The sequence below is a fragment of the Canis lupus genome, chromosome 24 (assembly GCF_011100685.1).
Source record: "Canis lupus familiaris isolate Mischka breed German Shepherd chromosome 24, alternate assembly UU_Cfam_GSD_1.0, whole genome shotgun sequence".
Taxonomy (NCBI): Eukaryota; Metazoa; Chordata; class Mammalia; order Carnivora; family Canidae; genus Canis; species Canis lupus.
Genome location: NC_049245.1, coordinates 28489406 through 28512360, shown reverse-complemented (window position 1 = coordinate 28512360; position 22955 = coordinate 28489406). Strand labels below are relative to the sequence as shown.

At 44.9% G+C, this 22955-nt stretch overlaps 1 long non-coding RNA gene across 2 annotated transcripts in view; it reads left to right on the top strand.

The window, feature by feature from the left end:
- Positions 1-15505, top strand: part of LOC111092217 — a 39480-nt gene extending 23975 nt beyond the window's left edge. Inside the window, exons 5-8 of one of the 2 annotated variants that reach the window (XR_005377847.1) lie at positions 9120-9644; positions 10666-10772; positions 11202-11378; positions 14485-15505. This is a non-coding gene — a long non-coding RNA (uncharacterized LOC111092217). The remainder of the gene's footprint in view (positions 1-9119; positions 9645-10665; positions 10773-11201; positions 11379-14484) is intronic. The other variant, XR_005377846.1, reaches the window with a different exon arrangement.
- The last annotated feature ends 7450 nt before the right edge of the window (positions 15506-22955 follow it).

Here is a 22955-nt window from a genome sequence, read left to right as displayed (position 1 = left end):
TCATTCCCAGTAATTCATTTCCAAATGGGTAGACCTAGCAAACTGGCTATGGGAACATGAATCTGATTCAAAGACATGTTTTCTGCTTTGATTTCTTAATCTATTGATAACAAAACACTCAAAATGCCTATCAATCCTTCAGCTCATGGGATGGGCATATCTGGCTAATCATTTACTTGTGATGTTTTATAATTGGGAATTTGAATTTAGACAGAGTAATAAAGTAAACTCCTGAATTCCCATCATCCAGCTTCAACAATGATAAACTTATGACCAACCTAGATTTATCTATATTACTACCATTGGCCTCTCTCCCAGATTGTTTTAAAGTATATCCAAGATATCTATCACTGCACCAATATATATTTTCATATTCATCTATGTAAAATAGAACATTTTTATTTATTTTACATTTTTAAAGACTTGATTTATTTATTTGAGACAGAGAGAGGAAGCATAAGCAGGAAGGGTCAGAGGGAGAGAGAAAACCAGACTCTCTGCTGAGTAGGGAGCCTGATGTGGGGCTCAATCCCAGGACCCTGAGATCATGACCTGAGCTAAAGGTGGATGCTTAACTGATTGAGCCATGCAGGCACCCCTAGAACTTCATTTTTAAGCATAATTACCGAAAAATTTAACAGTAATTTATTAATTTTATCAGACCCTCAATCAGCATTCAGATTTCCCTTGATCTCTTTATAGTTTATTTCTCTGGATTTTTCTTTTTTTTTGGCAAAAATCAAGATTGAAATAAGATACATACATTGCAACTCTTGGCATATCACTTAATTCTCTTAAATAAGCATTTGTCTTGGTACCCCCTCTTTCTTTATTTCTCTCTCTCTCCCCTTTTTCTTTCTCCCTCTCTTTTCCTTGCAATCTGTCAGTTGAAGAATAAGGATCATTGGCTGGATTTTGTTGTAATACACCACTGTGGTGTTATTTAGCATGTTCCTCTTTCTCCTATATGTTCTTAATGGTTAATCATTCCACCATGAACTATAATTCCTGAGTCTACTTGTATGACTAAGGATCCAATAGGGCTTCCTGATCTCCATTCTAAATCTCAAGCTTCTATCTTCTAAATGATGGAAACCTCAGGTTGTGTGGTGCACTGGAAAGAATACAGGATTTTAATCTCTTATCCACCTACTTGATGATCCTGGGCAAATAAGACTCAGTTTCTTTGGTTATAAATGAGGATACTAATATTGTCTTGAAAAGTTTATTTGAGGGCACTTGGATGGCTCAGTGGTTGAGCATCTGCCTTTGGCTCAGTCATGATCCAGAGTCCTGGGATCAAGTCCTGCATCAAGCTCCCCACAGGAAGCCTTCTTCTCCCTCTGCCTATGTCTTTGCATCTTTCTCTGTGTCTCTCAAGAACAAAATCTTTAAAAAAAGTTTATTTGAGAATTACAGGTAATTATTATAAACATGGAGTGTGCTGAGGGATACATGATATGGATAATCATGTACCCAAAAGACAATGTTACACAATGGATGTAGCACCAACTTTGGAGCCAGACAACCTTGAATAAAGCCATCTGTAGAGTGGGTACAAAATACACATTTTTCTCTTAAGGATCAAAGAGATAATGTATATAACACATATTGTCCAGAGGTTAGAGAGCATGACAGTTGCAGATAATGACAATGGTGTCAGTTTATCAAAGAAGTCTAGAAGACAGGGAAGATTGAGTTCAATATATTTATTTTCAAAATTCTCTTTGATACATGCTTCCTTCCCATAATTCTCATTTTATCTTAAAAGCCAAAGCCAAAAGCCACGAATGTGGGTAAATAAAAAATGCAATGAGAATATAGTAGAGGGAACAAATAATTTTTTCCTGCAAACACCAAGGAATACTCCCTAGGAGTCATGACAATTGTACTGGAACCTAAGGATGACTAGGAATTTTCCAGATGAGTGAGAAAAAAGGGCATATCAAGAGGAACAGCACTGGCAAAGCACAGCACAGAGAAGCTGGTTTGGGTTTACCTTATTAGCAGTGGGGAGTGATGATGTGGTTTAAGTGGGGCAATCTTGTATATAATAATCTTTGTCATGGTGAGATGAAGGGAGCCAGAGGGAGAGCTCAGGTGACATTGTGAGGAAGGGAAGAGGACATACCAGGTAAGAGATGGTAAGAGACTAATGCAATATCAAACCACATCTGTCTGCCATAATTTTTATTAAAGGATTAGATACAATGTCTCTGAAGATTGCATTAAGAAAATAATGTTTTGGTGCTCATGGGTGGCTCAGTAAGTTAAGCTGCTGGCTCTTGGTTTCAGCTCAGGTCATGATCTCAAGGTCCTGGAATTGCCCCAAAATTGACTCCATGGCTCTGCGGGGAGTCTGCTTGTTGATTCTCTCTCTCCCTCTGCCTCTGCTCCTCTCCTCAAATAAATAAATAAATAGATAGATAGATAAATAAATAGATAAATAAATACATAAATAAATAAATCTTTTTTTAAAAAAAGGAGGTAACATCTTGCCTGTAGTGATCATGGAGTTGGTATATTTGAAACTGAACTAATAAATAAACAGTTAAATGTAGAATTCATGTTTAACAATAAAATGTAGGTAATGACTTTAAAAAGGATCACAGAATTATGAGGGTTATCCCCAGACTTCTCAGGAAAGGCCCAGATATTACAACCTCCTTCAAATACCATCATTGTTTCAGACTCCCAGAGAGTGAAAGGCAGTGTGGAGGGACACACACACACATACACACACACATCACACATGCACACATGTACGTGCTCGTCAAGATTCAATTGTATTTAGGCTTGTGTTTCCCAAAATATGTTCCGTTGAGCTTTATTCTACAAATGCTTCATGGAAAGAAGAAAAGAAAAAGGGAGGAAGGAAAGAAGGCTGGCTTTCTAAACTAGCTTGGGAAATTCTGGCTGAAACAAAATTGTAAAGGTTTCTTTACTGCAGAACTTCTCAAAGCCTTTGTTAGTGCACTGCAGATCTCCAACACAAGCTCAGAGTAAGGTTTTAACAGAGACCCCCCTTTCTTTCCACCAGAAGCATCTTATATGAGTATTCTATTTGCAATTATACTGGGGGACTGTTAACATCAGTGGTGGTTAACTGCTTATTAGAGATATCTCAGGACCTGATTCTGATGGCAAAGAGACTAAGCTGGCAGAGACATTTCTGCTGCAATTATTGCTGAGCGAATACAGACCTTTCTGGAATGGAAGTCCTTTACATCAGTCAGTTTTTGTCTATTTATTCCAGATGAGTGTGCATAGTTATGAATGAGCTAGACAGACGTTTCCAACACACACACACACACACACACACACACACACACGAGAGAAAGCTGTTTTACAGCTTGAGCCAACTCATCTTTTCAAGCCCATAGGGAGAAAGCTCAAAGTGGACAAGAGTTGAAAAGAGATGCTCACAGATGGAGGGGAGAAAGTTATTTGGGTGTTGAAACATCTCCGAGATCTCATTTCCAATGTCAGTGCTCTCGAGACTCAAATTGAATTCCACGATATGCAAGAGAATGAGCTACTCTGTCAAGGAACGGAGCATGCTTAATTGCCCCCCAAAACACATACACACATACACACACCCTTATGTGTGCAGTCTGCATGTGGACATAAGATGTGCTAAAGGTTTTTGTTGTCAGCCTCTATCTGCCACAGCTCTGCCCTATTCATCAGGCACAACCGTACCAGCCCTATATTTAGCTAGGGACTGAGCTGACTCTATGTCAGGTCTCCAGTGACCACCTTCAAGGTGTAGACATGATCTATCTACTTTCTGCAGCCCAACCCGCTGAGCTGCACTGTCCATGTGACGTCCTCCAATCTGTGCTCCTTGAGTCTTGGAGAAGGGTCATAGATTCTGCTACCGGATTGGAATCCTCCATATCTACTCTTTGCAGAGTCTAAGTTAGGGAGCTCCAACTAATTCCTGGAGTCCCAAGGATGCTCTGCTTCACTCCTACTAAATCCCTTACTTTTACAAATACCCTCTCCTTTTGCCTGGAACTATTTCAACCTGTTCTACTCTCTCTAGAGTAGAACTTTCTGCAGTGATGGCAATGTTTTATCTCTATATTATTCAATACAGGAGCTGCCAGCCAGATCATCTTCCCAGACCAATCACTTACAAACCATGTCAACAGCATTTGGCACATGTGGCCATGTGGCATTGGACAGTCACTTTACTGAGCCTCCATCCATCATCTGTATAGTGGGTTAATTACACATGCTTCATAGGGATATTGTAACATGGTATTAAATGAGAAAACACTGAAGTGCCCAACGCAGAGCCTACTACACAACAGGTGCTCAGTGAATGTTTATTCCCTCTCTCTTCATCCAAAGGTAAGCCCAGTGTCTAAAATGCTCAGATGGTTCATGTTTCTCTGGGTAACCTCAAGGCTACCTTGTTTATCCCCTAAAATACTAAATCCCATAAGGGCTTGAAATTGGAAAGCTTTAGATCAGTGATTGGAAAATAGTTTTGGCTTTCCTCTTCTGCAACGTATCTCAAGCTGGTCTCCTCATTCTAGCACTAGTTTCTGGAAAGCTGAGCCTCAATTTCCTTCCTGCATCAATCAAAGTGCAGCCCCTTCCCCTCCTCCCCTGGGAGAGGCTGGAAATGAGATCCATTGTTTATTTGCATTGTGCAAACTTTCCTCAATTAAAAAGAAAAAAAAGTCCTTTAAAACGTGTAGGTTGGAGGCTTTGCTTCCTCCCATTTAAAAGAGGCCCGGGGACAGCTGATAGGGCAGCAGCAGCCCAAGAGGAAGGGAGATTGGTGGAGAGGCATCCCAGGGTCCGCTCCTACCAGAGGGCAAAGCTGGTCATGCTTGTGTAACCCATAGGTATGCTGGAGCGTTCAGAGACATGGAGATATAGGCACAACTTTCTTGAGCCCCACTTATCTAGACTGGGGCCTCCCCAAATGTCTCCAAAGTCCAGGGTGCTCCTAATCCTTTTAATCTCATTGTCTCCTCTACCTCTGGGGTTCCTGCTTGCTTCATTGTGAGATGAAGACCAAGCTTTCATCAACTATATTATTAACAAATGAGATAAAGAACAGAAATCACTCACTCACGGCATTTTTAAATGTAGTGAACTTCATACCAAGCTAGAGTTTTCACCAAGAGATAACACAATAGGAACTCAAAAATGATAGGTTTTCCTATCTGCTAGAAGAGAGCCACCCATGTGGAGCTCTGCCCTGGGCTTCTCTGCCCAATGCCTGCTGCCTCCTCTCTTCTTCCCATCTTCTTACTCTTACTGTCTTTTTCTCCGCTTCCCAAAAGACTTCAAATTACTCCTCCTACACCTTGGTGAGCTGTTCCGCACCTGCTAACTCCTACTTGTGTATCTGGATTGCTAAATGAATCAAGAAAATCAGCTCATGAAGCAGCTTCTCATTTAACAGAAGCATCCTTTCTCAGAAGACAATAGTGAGATCAATGGTAATTTTTTTTTCCTGATGCAAATGGAAAATGCCATGGGGAATTAACATAGTTCTCTCTTTGGACACTTAAATGATCTTTTAGCTCCTGCAATATGTCCTGAGAGAGTGTTAACAAGAGCCAAAATCCCAAAGGATTGGGCCCAAATCCAATAGGACAGGTGGAAGGGGGAAGATGGACATGCACACAGAACATCATGTGAAGATGAAGGCAAAATTCAGGGTGATATGCTCACAAACCACGAATGCCAGAGATGGCCAGCGAATCACCACATAGTAGGAGAGAGGCATGGAGCAGATCCTCCCTTCCAGCCCGCAGAAGGAACCAACCCTGCTCACACCTTGATCTCAGATTTCTAGCCTTCGGATGTGAGACAATGCATTTCTGTGGTGTTCTGGAATGCCCAGTTTGTGGTACCTCATTCCAGCAGCTCTAGGAAATGAATACAATGTCCTTAGAAAAATTCCCAGAAATGCAGATATTTGGTCAAAAGGTGTAAATATTTTTGATGGTCTTGATACGTTTTGCCAGGTTGCAAAATTTCCCCAATTTTATGCTGATTTTGAACTCTATTAACTGTGAGTGAGAGTATTCGTTCCAAACTTAATCTCTCCAGAATACAACTGTTTTTATAAACTTTGCTAATTTAGCTGACAAACTGTATCACTCTGCTTTTGTATTCAAATCTCTTTGGTTACCTCTGAGATTAAATACTGTCCATGTTTATTAGCCAATTTTATTTTCTATATTGTGAGCTCTAGGTCCTATCCATGTCTTTTGAAATTATGTTCACATTTAACTTTCAGAATTATGGACTTTTTTCCTTTGGTATTTATATAAATTCCTTCTATAGCACAGATAGTAATTCTCTTTCTGCCACACTCAATGCAAATTCATCTCCATGTGGTGTTATTTTTATTTTGCTTCTTATCTTCTGAATATATATTCTGACAGAACAACATTTTTGAGGGATTTTAAACTTAAGTATGTCAAGATGTTTATGTTATTTATACTAGGATAGAATTTTGTTATAAAGTCTAGTTATTTAATTCATCTAGAATATAGTATTTGGGGATAGGGTATTTTTTTGGGGGGGATAGGGTATTAAGTGAGCATTTACTTTGTTTTATTAACAAATCACTAATCAAATAACCCCATACCAACTAATGATTTATCCTTCTCTTCCCTACATAATGAAAAATTGCATATGTATTTAGATATATTATATATTTATTATGTTAATAATTATATATATAAATATAAAACTATGGCCAGAAATTGGATTTAACCAGCAAGAGTTCTAGAGATGTCACTGGACAAAAAAGTCAAGAAGGGAGATTTGGTCTTAATCTCTCTGCCCATTCTTTGCTTAGTATTGAATGAAGCCTCAGACCATCCCCTAAACTCTTGTGTACATTTTCCTCGCCCCACTTCCCCCTCTGCTTTTTCTCCCCTGGTTTTAGCAACATATGTCTTCTGGACTCATCTATAAGCTCGATGAAGGCCTTTCTGACTTCTATCCAGCTGCACCCTTGATGTCTAACATGATACCTAGATTATAATAGTCTCTAAAATAAAATTATTAAAGTAGGGACTGTTCACCTCACTAGACTGTAAATTTCTGTCTTTGCCTAGAATATTCTTCTCTTTCCTGTTACCGAGGTGATATCAAGCTGTAGTTGGGAACACAGCCTCTAGACCCAAACTGCCTGGGCTCGAATTTGGGGGCACACTGTGCATCTTTCTTGGGCCTCACTCTCTTCTTCATGAGCCGGGAATAAAAATGGTACTTCCCTCTGTGGGTTATTGGAGGATGAAATGAGCTATGAGCACAAAGTCCTTACAAAAGTATCAGAACCTAGCTACTATTGTCAGGATTCCATCTTAAAAGGCAGTTCCTTAGGGTTGCCTGCGTGGTTCAGTCGGTTAAGCACCTGGCTCTTGATTTTGGCACAGGTCATGATCTCAAGATTGTGAGATCAAGCTTCATGTCAGGTTCTGCACTGAGCAGCAAACCTGCTTAAGATTTTCTTTCTCTCTCCTTCTGCCTCTCTCCACCCACCACCATCTCTCTCTGTCTCTCTCCTCCTCTCTAAAAAAATTAAAAATAAAAAAAATAAAGACAACTTCTTAGAAAGTCCTTTTCTACCCTCCCCAAATTAGATTAGGTCACCTCTGAACCCTTCGAATTCTCTCTCCTCTGTGTCATGTATTATCTTAATAGTTATTTGGAATTGCTTTTTAGGTCTCTCCTTAAACTTTAAGTTCCATGATGGCGGAATGGTGTCTCTTATTTACTGTTGCATTTCCTATCCTTAGCAGAGTTCCTAGCATGTAGACGGTATACAACAGAGAAATAAAATGAGTTATTGAATACATGAATAAAGGAATGAGCATGTCCTGGTGGAGGAGAGAAGTCACCTTAAGGAAAGAAATTGTGATCCTACAGGTGCCTATACCAGACACTAAAAAACCATAGCCTGCCTGTTGTAAAGTAGAGTGTTACTGGAGCACACACACATTCATTCATTTATATAATGTTTATCGCTGCTTTTGCACTACAGTGGGGAGATTTGAGTCATTTTGACAGCCTGAACGCATGGGCTGCAAAGTCAAAAATACTTACTATCTGGTCCTTTACAGAAAAAAAATATGTTGACTTCTTATCTACACCATTGATTCTCAAACAGAAACATGCATCAGAATCACCTGGAGTCCTTATTAATATGTAGGTCCTGGGTTCTCTCACCAGGGTTTCTGTAGGTCTGAGATGAGACTCAGAAATTGCATTGTTAACAAATTCTGTTTATGCTGCCTCTCCTTGGACAAGGATCCACTTTGAGAACGAGTGGAGCTTAACATTCAGACACACCCACATGGTTCCTTGTGCATCTCTGGGCACATGTACAGCTGAAACTCTAGCACCTGACATTGCCATTTCCTGATATGAGTTGATCCTTGGTTCCCTTCAGTTTCAATCAAGTAGGACACCCAATGCCAAGGCAACCTGGAGGCTAATTTTGTGGCTTCCATCATCTCCAGGATTTTAAACTTTTATTTTTAAGATTTTATTTATTTATTTATTCATGAGAGACAGACACAGAGAGAGAGAGATAGAGAGAGAGAAGCAGAGACATAGGTAGAGGGAGAAGCAAGCTCCATGCAAGGAGCCCGATGCAGGACTTGATCCTGGGACTCCAGGATCACTCCCTGGGCCCAAGGCAGGCACCAACAGCTGAGCCACCCAGGGATCCCCACATCTCCAGGATTTTGAGAGGAGGAACTGATCCCAGAGACTCTATTGAACCACACTGTGTGACCCCGACAGGACCTCTGCCCACAAAGACCAGGCTAAGACTTCTGCTGCCATCATGCTAACATCAGGCTTGGAAAAGGTAAATGGGTAGATCTTCTCCCTTCTCTGACATACCACTGATCCCCAAGTAATAATAACTTTGACTGCTTGCATGATCTTGGAAAGAGCAACATATAAGGTATGTAGAGTAATTATTCCCTTTTTACAGGGAGGTAATTGGGGTTCAGAGAAGTCAAGCCATTGTTCTAAGGTTGGGCAGCTGGGAAGTGGCTTAGCCCGGCTTGCAAGTTAGTCCAGTTCCAAAGCCCATGTCAACCATAAAGATGCTCTCTCTACAGACTCCTCATGCTTGCAGGAAAGAGGAAGTTTCCATAGCAGAATGGATCGCTGGCAAGAACTGCTGTGTGCTGGCTCTCACCCAAGTCTCTGGCACTGCAAGGAGTTATCGGATCAATTAGTAATTGGCTCTTATTTAGAGAAACCTAGGAGATTAACCCTGGTCAGACTTCCAACCAACCATACACAGACCTGACATCCCCAGTCCCCCTGCAAGAGCAACAGTGAACACTGGGGCACACCACCCAAATTGGTGTGTGGAAGCCTTGTGGTTCAGCCACAAGGAAGGTTGTTGGTCACATTGTTCACCTGTCAGACCTTCTGCAGTTTTTTCAACTGCCCCACTGACCCATCTCACCCAAGCTCACCCTGAATCCATTGATTGATGCCATAATGTGAAAGCCCAGCACCTCAGCCCAGCTGGGGACAATTGGAGCTCCAGATTCAGCCAAGGTTATCTCTGGATCTGCATCACAGCTAGGCTTTTCCCGCTTCCCACTCCTGCTTCCCTCACCTCCTATCCACAGGTATGGATCCTAAAGGCATTGCTAGTAAACACCCTGCTTGCTAAGCTCTGTCTCAGTCTGCATCCCAGGGAACACAGATGGCTGCAGAAGCCCTATCAGAAGCCACTTTAGGCACACCCATACCTTCTACCAATGACGGTCCATGTGGCCCGTCTTCCTTGTGCCTCGATAGACATATCCATTAGCTCCATGAATCCACCAGAACTTTGCACTTGAAACTGCCTCCTTCTCCTATTTTCAAAATATTCACCCAATCATCATCATTTATGATCTCTTGTTACAGCAAAAAGCCCTGAGGAGGGCTAGTTCAAATGGTGCCCTGCCACAGAATCTCAGTCATAGATCAAGGCAACAACTGTCTGGAGTTTGCAGCCAAATATAGTAAAAAATGTTGCATATATCACCTTCCCACACCAAAATGGTACCGCTCTAGCAAATCTATTTCTTTTTCGACTCCTTGATTTAGTGGCTTCCTCTGGTTTATGAAATATTTTTTACCCAGGGCCCGCTGAAAACATCTTTATAAAATAGAGTTCATCTTTGAACAGGTCACTTTCCTATTGAATTTTAACAGTTCAAGAAGGAAAAGGGGAATATTTCTGACCCAGATATTCTTTGAACAAGTATTTAAGTGAGTTCCTAGATGCCAGGATTTAAGCTCCGTTGACAGCCAATATAATCATCAGCTTGTAAAACAAAATCTTAAGTTCATGCCTGTAGAGAGCACAGTGAACAGGCTCTGCTTAAATCACAACAGTGATGAGGCACAAACCATTTCGTTGCTACCCATAGCCACTGTGTCAGTCCTGACTTGATACAGTTAGTGAGTGACAAAGCCGAGATTTAGATTAGACCAGCCTGAATTCTGAGTCCCTGCTCTTTCAACCATACTGTGCAATTCAATAACTATTTATTGGGCATCATGTATTTGTGTGTCAAGTATAATATGTCTGAAATACCTGTGTTTGTGTGCTGTCTTAGAGATGATTTTTCTGTGTGTGTATTTTGTCTATCATTGTAGCTCCAGAAAAAGGGGCAAGGGATGCCTCTTTGGAGAGAGGAAAAGTAGTCTCCCTCCAGAATAAAGAGGAAGGGAAAGCCAGCTAATTCTTTCCTTGAGGATTAGAGGTAAATACGGAGGAGAGCTTCTTCTTCAACCCTGGAGGGCTGTGAAAGAGAGAAGGGACAGACAGTGGAGATGAGGATTCCTTTTCCTCTCTGCACTGCTCAGCTTTGACCCTGCTTAGGATACTTGAAGGAGGGGACCTTGTAGGCTGTCCCCACACCACCATGAAGGTGGTTCACTCATAATTAATAGAAAAGTATGGGTGAGCATAGAGAGCTTCTGTTGGTTCTCCAGACCATCTTGGCTCCCCTTTTGTGTAGCAGAAATCCAGACGTTTCTTCGTAGTCCAGGAGGTGAAAAGCAGCTGAGTGTCTACTAGGAAGGTCAAGTCAGAGGGGTTATAGAGTGGGCCTTCCTGCTGGCGCTGCCCCATCCTTGTCCCCATTGGTGCTGTGGATCCATAAAGTAAATGGCTTTCATTCACTTCTCAGACCAAGAAACCCAGCAGGAGCCCTCATATCACCACACTAGAGACCTCTCCGTCCATCATTCCAACAAGGCTACTGGAAAAGTATTTCTGTGCTGGATCTGTCCATAACTTCTTTCAAAGACCCCCAGTCTCCTAAGTGTTTTGTATATAAAAAACTACTCCTCTACAACCCCGTAAGGTGAGCACTGCTATCAACATCCCCATTTCATAGATGGGGAACCAAGGCTGGGAAGAAGAGGGGCAGAAAGTAGCTTTCCCAAGGTCATTCACTGGTAAGTACACCTGGCATTTGAACACAGGAGTCTCTGAACTTGACCATTACTTCCAGTTATCTCTCCTTTGTAAGAGTTGCTCATAAGTGACAAGTAAGCCAAATACCAAAGTCATCTATGTCTTTGGGTTTTTTTCTTTCAGTCTGCATTAAAAATTACTCAGCTTATTCAAATTCACATTCCTGGGACCCTCCCAGAAAGGTCCAATCTGAACAGGGGTACGTGATTTTGACACTAATGCTCCAGTTGACACACTTTGAGTAATTCCCCCTCCATTCTCCCTCCTTCTTTCTCTTTCTCCCCACAAAATGTTAAGCAGTTGGTGCCATGTACTTGGAACTTAAGCTTGGTCCCCAAGCTGCTCTATAACTAAGTAGAACTCTAAAGAAGGAGAGAAACACTTTCAGTGCAGATAAACATCTATTCACACAGAATATCCATTTGTTCCAATAAGTGTCCTACAGTTATCATGGAAGAGGCTCAGATTGAGGAAGCAAGGTTGCTGGAAAATTCTTGAATATGGGAAAGTATTCAGAAGCATCCTAAGGAGGCTTCCCCCTGCCCTGTCCAAATGATGGACAGCATCCTTGAGTGTCACATTCACACACCACTGGACTCCAGGTCATTTCCACTCAGCTCCCTCGACCCCGGTACTGTGCAAGCGAAGATCTCTGTCTGTCCTCCCCTTACAGGTCCCCAGAGTGCCTTCAGCTGATGTTTATTACCAGTTACTCTCTCACTGACCATTTGTTCAGGGAAGTTTTCCAGTTCTGCCTAAGCATCACCACAGAAAGGTGGTTTCTGAGAACTGAGTGGTTTGGGGGAGAGGGAGAGACTGGGAACCTATCTAGGTGGTGTGGGTTCTTGGGCCACTCTGGCTTCCTCTTTGCTGAGTGCAGAAAGCCAAGGGAGTGGATTGGGGTGGCATTGCCTAGTGTGGAAGCTTCTGGTGTCCCTCGTTGACCTTGTAACCTACTAGAACAGGAGGCCCTCCCTATGGTCTTCCTCCTACCCCACCCTCTCCAAGGGAGATCCCCTAGAAGTAACCCCAAAGATGACAGAGGTCCTGGAAAAATGCAACGGTGTCCTGAGGACTTCCCGTCTCTTTGGATGGAGGAGTAAACTGAGGTCCAGAGAGAAGACTTATGTGAATCTTGCAGCCAGAGTCAGGAAAGATCCCAAAGCTTTGTAGAAGGCTACATGTCTTTCCTTCTGAAAAACATTTTCAAGAGTTCACAAGCTCCACAAATAGAAGGGACCCCCTGAACGTGGTGGAGATGTGGTAGAGGCATCCGGGAGAAGGCGGCTGGATCCGTCTGACAAGATATTTCCACAGGAGTATCATAGACCTGAGAACAAAATGCCAAGCTGATCCTGGCGCACAACAGGACCAGGATGCACTGGCATTCTGCTGGCGGTAACCAAAGGCCAGGATGGGTCACAGGGAAGTGCCCCTGTGTTGAGGACCAATTAAAGGCAATCTGAAAGATGCTTCCTTGGGGAGAACTGAAGCAAATGCCAGAGATTATTGATTCATAGCTGCAAAGCCACTAGGAGGAAGCTGGAAACAAGCAAAAGAGACATGGAGTGGTTCGGAAAGGGGCTGATGGGGCTGAAGTCGACAGTGAGCCTATTGACAGTAGCATCCCTACTTTGTTTCTGAGTTTCAGGGCATGAGTGGCAAGAGTTCAGATACAAGGAATTTGCTCAAACAAACAAACAAACAAACGGTATCTGAATCTGTTTAGTTCCCATATTTGGAGAGCAAAAGTTTGGTAGTGGAGTTCAGTGGCGAGGTAGACCTCTACCGTGTTCATCTCTGGTTCACAGGTGAAGAACCTGATGGTCACAGAGACAACTGCAATTTATCCAAGTGAGCCCATTAGGAATGAAACCAGAATCTGTGCCCAGATCTGCCTGCCTCCGGAGTCTGGCTCCCTGAGCTTCCTCCCAGCCTAGCAGAGACAGGACCTTAGGGCTGTCTGGAACCTGGATGCAGAACAGGAGTAGGGTGTGTGTGAATGGGGGATCCGTAGGGAAATAGTTTCCCAATAAGTGACTCAGAAAAGAGGCACATGAACTGGAAGCCGAGAGCAATTTTCAGCCCAATGGTCTTGGTCTGGCCTTCCTTTGTAGCACCGAGTGTGACCCGAGGCATCTGGGATTCCAGGCGTCCCGGGCATGGCACATACGCTGTCCCAGCTCTTGAACCCATCATCCATTTCCAACCAGCCCCAGCGAATCAAAGGAGGGAAAGCTACTTTTCCGACCGGCGGAACTCATCAGAATGAATTGGCAGCACGTATCAGCCTGAAACAGCAGTTTGCAACTCGCCGGGTAACAAATCTTCCCGGGGACATTATCTCACAGGAAGCAACACAGGATAAATTCTTAGCACAATATGATTCCTCCCTCCTTTACCTCCTCCCTACTTCAAAAAGATTTAACATCTAATTCAGGTTTGGACGAGCAGCTTCATCTCTGTAGAAACACTGTTGATCTCTGTCGGACCCCAACGGCCTTGGGCAGAACAAACGGAAAGGAAGGCGGCGGCGGGGACGGGCGGCAGTGACAAATAAATACATTACCTCCGCCTCTGACGGAGCACCGTGACCTCCAACACAATGCCGAGTGCAGCTGTTTGACAAAAGTCACCCGATTTTCCTGCAATCTCGAGGGCTGAGGGTGCCAAAGCAAGAGAAAGATGCCCAACAGGGCAACCTCATTTCATCAGAACCCATGGATGGATGGAGGGGCCGCTCGGCTCTTGTCACTGCCCTTCCTTGGATTTTCCAAATAAGACAAAATTCCTCCTGAGAGGGAAAGCACAGAAGGTGGGATATACCCCCAAACCATCATCTCAGGGACGAAACAGATTCAAGGAAGTAGGTGAAGTGGCCGAGGCCGCAGAGCGCCACCGTGGTAGTGAGGAATTGAAAGCATATTTTCTTGGGAGGGATGGGTTGGGGCTCGTTACGGCCTTAAAGAAAATACTGATTTTTCTTTCCTTAGTGAAGCAGATCCATGATACCAAGTTATTGAGTTGGAATCTTCACCTACACCTGGACTCTTAAAGCATGGATTGTAGGGGAAAGGGCCCACCGTTGATTATTTAGATTAAGTAAAGCATAGAGACATTCAGAGTGGAGCCACAGAACGGTCCCAGTGTTAGGGTAATAAATAGCAAGTCCTTGCTGGACGAAGCAAAAACATCCAAGTAAGCCTGGAAACCTCCGAGTAAGCTCACGAATTGATCAAACCAAAAGATTTGCCTCCATTCCACAGAAAAGCCAGCATTTCGGTGCAGTCCCCCAGGAGCTGGAAGACATCTGTCTGGGTCGTGTTGCCACCCCACCCCGCAGAGTGAGAAACGGGACGGTGCCAGCTGCCCCCGGCACCCAGCAGAGCAGGGCAAGCGTTGACCCCCTGACTTTCCACCAAAGACACGTCCCCCGGCCACTTCACATTGCCTTTTTTTCCAGGGAAGAAAATAAAACTGGGATGAGAGATGCCGACCAGTTTGTGACAAGCACCGTTTTGACAGAAAGCCAAGCGGGTCTGGAAAAATGTCCAGAAGGAAGGCCTTTGTCCATGGTCTTGACTAAGAATTCACTTAACCAAACAGATAGCACCATGCTTGGCACGCGGGAAATGACCCATAAATACATGTGGACAGGATAGATCACCTGTCACAGGGGACAAATGGACAGTGTGCGGCATACCTCAGCAGACCTCATTCGAGGCGGTTCTCTGACACTGGATCTTATTTATCCCCTACAAGTGTCTCCCATTGTTTATTTCCTCCTTCTTTTTTTCCTTGTGTCTCTACTTGAATATTGCTCTAGAAGACAAGAACCGAATCATTTGTTCACACCAACCTACTGGAAACACCAGCCGTCTCTGGATAGTCCATGTGAGCTGAATGAATGAATGAGTGGTTCTTCTTTGCTGGGACTATTCACCAATACTCACTGTCTCTCCTGCTTTTGGTGATAAGAGCGATGCATAAACTCCTACAATGCTGGCATCAAAAGGGTGGTGCCTCTAATCTTATAGTTGTGAAAAATTAAGCTCATGGGAAGGGGATTTTTTTTCAAGGTCATTTATCTTGTCACTAGCTGACCTTCAGTGCTTATTGCACAACACACTACAGGTATGTGAACCTGTGTGTGCATTATGCTTGTCTGAATGCTCATGTGTACACAGTGAATAAACGTGTGTGTCTCCATTAGAAAGGGAGGCCGTTGGCTTTGTCACAGATGCTTTCAGGATCGAGGCTTCTGGAAAGAAGTCATCTCGGGTGTGGCTGCCATGGAGCCGCCAGCTCAGACCTCCCCTGTTGGGGACCTGCTGCAGGGAGCACAGGTGATTGAGAGCATCCAGTTGCCACACCTGTGAGGCCCTCTGTCCCTAATGTCAGGCCAAATCCCTGCACTGCTCCCAGTCAATGACCAAGGACCCAGCGGCAGGGAGTGTTGGGATAGAGCCTTCTGGACGCCACTAAGAGACAACTTTGGTGCTGAAACTCCCCATTGATGGGTTTGGCCTGAGCTTTGTCAGAAGCACGCTGCCCTCTATGGCTCCTCCTGCCCCACCGCCCTGACCTCTGTCCTCACTGAGCGCCAGACCCGCTTATGGACTGAAGAGTCTCCCTGACAAATATTACTTCCTGTCCTTTTATCCTGAACGGATGCCCTTCTCCCCAGTAACTCTCCCCTCCCCCTCCCATCCTCACTTCCTTGGTGTGAGAGGGCACCTGTGATCTTTCCCCACTCACCGTGCCAGGCAGCCCCAACAGGCTCCCCGGGGTGTGCAGCACTGCACTGCCCTGGTGCTGGGAACTGGTGTGCCCCGGGACCTCAGCCCCAGTCTCCATGTCCTGCCACATGACATGCTTCCTGGAACTTTGAAGGGACTCAGAGGAACATGTTTTAGAAGCTGGTGGAATGACCAGATAGGGTCTCTCACACAGGGAGGTGGAGGAGGAGTGGAAGTCTCTTGTGGAGCTGAGAGGACCACACCATGTCCTTCCAACCCCGGAGGTCACTGGTTAAAGCTCACGTCCCCGTGTGCAAGGAGGAGGGAGGGACATTGCTAAGCCTGGAGTGTCTACTATGTGCCAAGCACTGATCCCTCAAGGAATTTACAGGCTGATGGAGAAGAAAGAGAAAGCTGGCACTTGAGGATTCAGTGACAGCAGTTCTGGAAAGATCTAAACCAGACACAGTCACTTAGGAAACAGCCCAGTACTGAGCAGCTACAATGAGCCGGGTGCTGAGCTAAGTGCTGCTCCTGTGATCTCACCATTCGTGGCTGCATCCGTCTTAGGAAGGGAAAGCTTTATCATCCCCACCTGATAATTCAATTCAACTTACAGAAGCTCAGTTCTTTGCCCAAGGACATCCCACAAAGAACTCTACATGTCTGACCACGGCGTTTGCACCTTTAACCATTGCATGAAGTTGATGTGTTCCTGAAACAAGCCGGGAGCAGGTCTACAGGGCGCAAGCAGAGCAATGGGGCAGAAGCTGGGGGCCCCTGGGTCCTGTGGGGCTCCCTTAAGGGGCAGGGAGTGCAGAAAGTCAGGGGGAGAGCTACAGGCCTGCAGAAGAGAGGCCCTTCCTAGACAAGGCTAAGGTGATGTGGGTTCTGACCCAGATCTCATGAGACAAATGTGGAAACATCCAGAAGCAGATCCCCAGCCAGCATGGCCATGGCATTGTGGAGATGGAGACTCTGAGAGCAGAGCGGGGTAGGGGACACTTCCCCAAGAACACACAGAGCAGCCGTTGGGCTCAGGACCAAGGCTGATTGGTGACACATCCATTGCCTTACATCCCTCAGGCCCTTACAGACTGAAGTAGGAGGTCAGGATGATCTTTAGAGGAGAGCTTGCCAGCAGAAAAAACCTTCCTTCGCCTGACCCTCCCCTGAGGCAAATTCCTAGGGCTCAGGGGGAGATTTAGACTCTGCCTTAGCTTTTCCCTTTGCTCCCTGGGGCTTGTCACAAAAGGGCCTTCATGCTTCTCCAAGGCTTCCTGTGCTGCCTGGAGGCACGAGCCAACCTGGGGCGGGGGGGGGGGGGGGGGGGGGGGGGGGGGGGGGGCAGTTTGCACCCCACCATCTCTTCTGATGTCGAGACCCCTGTCTTGGCTTTGGTGCACTCAGAGCTTTGCAGAACAGAGCAATGCTTCACAGTGCTTGTCAGGGCAGAAGCCCATGGCTAAATGCTGTTTCTGACTCTGAACAGTGCCACCCCTCGTCACACACACACACACACACACACACACACACACCCCAGGGCCCAGGTGGTTGAGCCTGGCATATTCCTGGCTGAAAACTGATGGAGCTATTTTTGGGGATCCCACCTCCAGATCTTCAGGCTCACCTTGCTTCCCACGTGAATGCCTGGTCTACTGCTCCCTCCAAGGACGAGGCGCCCCGCAACGTGAACAACTGTTGCCATTGTACATTAGTGCCGGGCACTGCGCTGAGGCTCTTGGGTAAACTATCTCACTTCATCTGCACAGAGAAACCTGGTGGGGAGGGGGAGGCTGATGTTATTACTCCACAAACCAAGGCCCAGAGAAGTTAGGTAACTGGCTTGTGGCTACAGAGCTGGGAAGTTGCAGATTTGCAGCTCTGGCTTCTGAACCCCAGGACAATGAGGCCGGCCATCAAGGATGCCCCACGGCAATGACTGGTCCTGACAAAACTGGAGGGCTAGGAGAGTCTGGTGTCAGTGGTTTCTTTCTAGGAGAATGCCTTTCTGGAACGATCAGTGGGTGAAACACGTACCTCCCCTCAAATCCAGCACTATAAGGAGTTCCGGGGGGCAGGCAGCATGCCCTCTGTGCCAGGGGCGTGCAAGGGAAGGAAGTCTGGACCGCCTTGGGCTTTGGGGAAGGAGTCCCAGCTGAGTGACCCCTGGCCTGAATCTTGGATGATAAGCACATAATGGGAAAATTTTTTAAAGGATGGCACACAGCAGACGGGGGAGATGTCACAAGCAAAGGCTAAGAAGAAGATGCAGGCCAATATATTAGGGAAACAGTATAAAGTGGGTACAGATGGACTTGGGGCAAAGCAAATAGTATGAGTTAGGGTGTGGGGGGCTGTGGGGGCATGGTAAGAAATGGAAATTTTAGTCTGCAGGCAGGCATTGGGGGCGGGTGGCCAGACTCAGCAGGAGAGTAATCTGTTCAGACTGTCACTTCCAATAGCTCACTCCAGCAGACATTCTGATTACCCCGGGAAGGCTGGAGATGCAGCCTATTGCCATGGTCATGGTGGAAGAAGCTCAAGGCTGAGGAAGTGTAGCGGGATCAGGGACAGGGAAAGGAGCCTGGGGTTAAAAGTCCCTGACCTCGCGACAAGTCTGTGCCAATTGGGACGCACATTCAGGTTGACTGTATATACACAGTGTCCGGTGTAGCATATGAAGCCCACATTTGCCCCAACCAAGGATGCTTCCGTCCAGAGATGGCCGTAACAGCAGACATTTATTCAGTGCTTCTCACTATATGAGGGTCAATTCCCACACCAGCCCAGTGATGACTATCCTCACCCTCAGTTTACAGATGAGAAAACTGAGACTTAAAAATATGAAGGGACTTTGCCAGAGTCCTGGAACTACTGAGTCACAGAGCAGAGATTCAAGATTCCAGAACCAGATACCACTTCTCCATATCTTCTCAGGGGCAAAAATTGGAGATGAAGGGAGTGGGGGCTTTCTACATCCCTCTGCCTATGGAGAAGATTGGCCTTGCAAGAGGTCACCTTCTGGCGGTTAACCCAGCGCTCCTCTGTTTCAGCAACTATTGACACTTGGTGGGGGCTGGCCTGTGCACTCTTGGCCTCTACCCACCAGAGGCCAGTAGCAGCCTCCCTCCTAAGTCAAGAGACAACCAAAACTATCTCCAAATTTTTCCAAATGTCCTCTGGGGCAGAATAGGGGAGCAAGATCACCCCCAGATGGGAAGGGTGGATTTAATCTCATCTCAGGATGTCCTGACAAGAGAGACCTGCATTTGAAATCCATTACAATCGGAGGCTGGCGAGGGGTCCCCAGAGGTCGCTGATAATTTGTATTCTCACCAAGAGAGCCCACCGCTGTGCAGATTATTAATGGAGATTTTTCTGGATGCTAAGACCAGCTCCAGTGAGGCTACCTCAGCCCTCTACCCTGGCTAGCAGAGAGGACCAGACTTTGAAGCAGGCAAGAAAAGTCTTCTCCGGAGAAATACATTCTAGGACATATTTCTATGAATTAAAGGGTCAGAGTTTAAGTGGGCAATTCTGAGTTAGTCACCTGAGAGCCCAAATTAGCTTTGCTTCTCTGTGTATTAACTCCCCTTGGGTGGACTGTTTAATGATTTAATGATGTTTAACTCTGAAGTTCTTCAAAGCGGAGGAATTCATGCACCCCTACGGCAGTCTCCACCTCCCTGGGGCTGGTCTGTTTGCGGCATCACCATGAGATCCCACTCTCCGCTGCAGACCTTGCCTTCGGGGCCACCACAGGCGGAGTCTGGGCAAGCCCAGGGCTGTGGGTTAGGCCCCAGAGAGGAGGTCTGTCATTTAGAAGGAGAGTTTACCAGCAGGGACGGAGGAGAGAGGATGTAATGAGATTCCACTACTCCATTTCTCTGTTCTTAGAAGGACTCTCATTTTATATTTGATCATTTCTGTAATAAGGATTCATTTTAAATGTAACATTTACATTTAAAGTGGCAGTATTTCTTTGGCCTCTAACCACCTGCTGTTAAATCGATGGTGGGCGCTACAAGTACCAGCGGCTTAGAGTTGAAGAAACGTAATACAAACCAGACAGATTCTCGTAACATGTACAAAGCCGCACATGTAAAAATGCTTTTTACACTTATAAAGATAAATGATTTTTACATATAAGTGCACTCAAACATAAAATAAACCGTGGCAATATGTCAGTTTATCTCCATTTTACCGATGAGACTGAAGCTCAAGGCACTTAAATCATACTCCCAAGGTCACACAGTAGGGTTAAAAAAAATAAAGAGGCAGATTGTAGCCCCAGACGGTCTCGGGTCACCTCCTTCCATCCTCCCATGATGCAGGATCTGTCTTACTCCCGACCCTCCAAACCTCTCCAGCATAAGCTTCAGTTACAGACCCTCTGCCTGCCCAAATCAGATTTTGTCTTCACATGAGTTCATTCCTACCAACACCCAGCCTCCTGGATGCTCAGCCTCTCCTTATCTGAGTTTGTCTTTCAAATGTAGATCAAGTCACCTGACAAGGTTGCCTGAAAAGCAAAATGAGATATCCTGGCACAGCACTTGGCATCTAGTAAAAACAGCAACAATTTCCAATAGCCCTTACTATATGCCAGTGTCTGTTTTAAGTACTTTACATTAATTTGTTTTACCCTCAGATCTCTGATGAGTGCCCATTTGACAGATGAGGAACAGAAACATAGCGAGGTTGAATAACATAACCAAGGTCATGTGGCTGCCAAGTGGCAGAGGTGGGATTGGAGCCCAGACCACCTCATCCCAGCATCCACGCCCTCGTAGCTCTGTGACAGTACTCGTAAGTGCTTGTCATCTCTCTTTTTTTTTTCAAAAGATTTTATTTATTTATTCATGAAACACACACACACACAGAGAGAGAGAAAGAGAGAGAGAGAGAGAGACATAGGCAGAGGGAGAGAAGCAGGCCCTGTGTGGGGAGCCCCAGGGCCACACCCTGAGACGAAGCCAGACGCTCAACCACTGAGCGACCCAGGCATCCCTGTAGTCTCTTTTCTGTTCTCCTCTCCTTCCTAGTGTCCTGCAGAACTTGTGTCCCTAACAGTCGTTTGACAGCTACTGTATAATGCCTGGGATTATAGTTTTATGAGTTTGTCTCATTCATCCGACTCCTCCAAAATATTTATATTTTCTTACTGTGGCATAATGATATCTTGTAAGTCATGCCCAGGTTGGACAGTAAGGTGTTACACGTCAAAGTACTCAGGTGGGACTCTCCACAAGCCTTGGACACACATTTATGGGGCTGCAGTCCCAGGGAGCTGTCCCATCCTGGAGAGTTTTGCCTCAGTTTCCAGCAGGGACTTTGCTTCTTTACTAAATAACGAGAGTTTTTACAGCCAGAAAGCAGGGGCTTACTATCCAAAGTGACTGTTGGGAAGGGGGCAGCTTCAGCAAAAAGTATAAAATACACAGAGCATAGACAAGGGTATTAGAAGATTTATCTTTACTTACAGGGCAATTCACCTGCATCCAGGTTGCAGAGATTTGCCCCAGAGAGTGAACCATAGAAATCATCTCTGGATGTAACTCATCTCTGCATGCTTTTACACTGTGGCGTATACATCAAACATTGGCTCTCATTTCTGTTGCTTTGTCGCCATTGTTAGCAAAACTCACAGGCAAGACTTGGGGAAGTTTATACTGCATGTAGTATATAATAGCTAATATTTATTGAGTTTCTACTATATGCCAAGAATGGCCCCAAGCACTCTGTACACATTAACTCCTTTAACTGTCCCTTGAACTTCATGATGGATGGAGGGTGAATGGTAGTGCTCTTGGATCCTTACAGGAAAGGACCGTCTCCTGGACCTGGACATTGCACCTGGACATTGCATTCCCACCAACATATGCACAAAAGTAGTTTTATTACAATTTTATGGACACCTTAGGGTAGTGACTGATTCTAGAACAGGGGCAGAAAGTATTCAAGATGAGCCTATAGCATCCTACTGTGCCATAAAGCAAGGATGTGCTAAAAAAATGAAAGAAAGAAAGAAAGAAAGAAAGAAAGAAAGAAAGAAAGAAGAAAGAAGAAAGAAAGAAAGAAAGAAAGAAAGAAAGAAAGAAAGAAAGAAAGAAAGAAAGAAAGAAGAAAGAAAAAAAAGAAAAGAAAAGAAAAGAAAGAAAAGAAAAGAAAAGAAAAGAAAAGAAAAGAAAAGAAAGAAAAGAAAAAAAGAAAGAAAAGAAAAGAAAAGAGGAAAGAAAAGAAACAAAACATCTAGGGACACAGGAGTGAACAGAAAGGACTCCCAATGGTCAAAGTTGGAACAATTCAGGCAAAAATTGTCTAAAGTACTGGATTATAACTCAAAATATAAGATAAATATCCATCGGTCCACACTGATATAAAAAATGATTTAACAAAGGGTACTTGGGTGGCTCAGTCGGTTAAGCATCCGACTCTTGATTTTAGTTCGGGTCATGATCTCAGGGTTGTGAGATCGAGCCCCACGTCTGGCTCCACACTGGGAGTGGACCCTGCTTGCAATTCTTTTCTCCCTCTCCCCCTGCCCCTTCCCCTGCTATCTCTTTCTCTCTCTCTCTCTCTCTAATAAATAAACAAATCTTTTAAAAAAAGATTCAACAAGCAAATGGAAGTGAAGAGACAAATCTCCGATAAAGAATTCCAAATAATTGATGTAGATACTTAGCCCTCCAGAAGGTGAGGCCTAACTCCCACACCTGAAG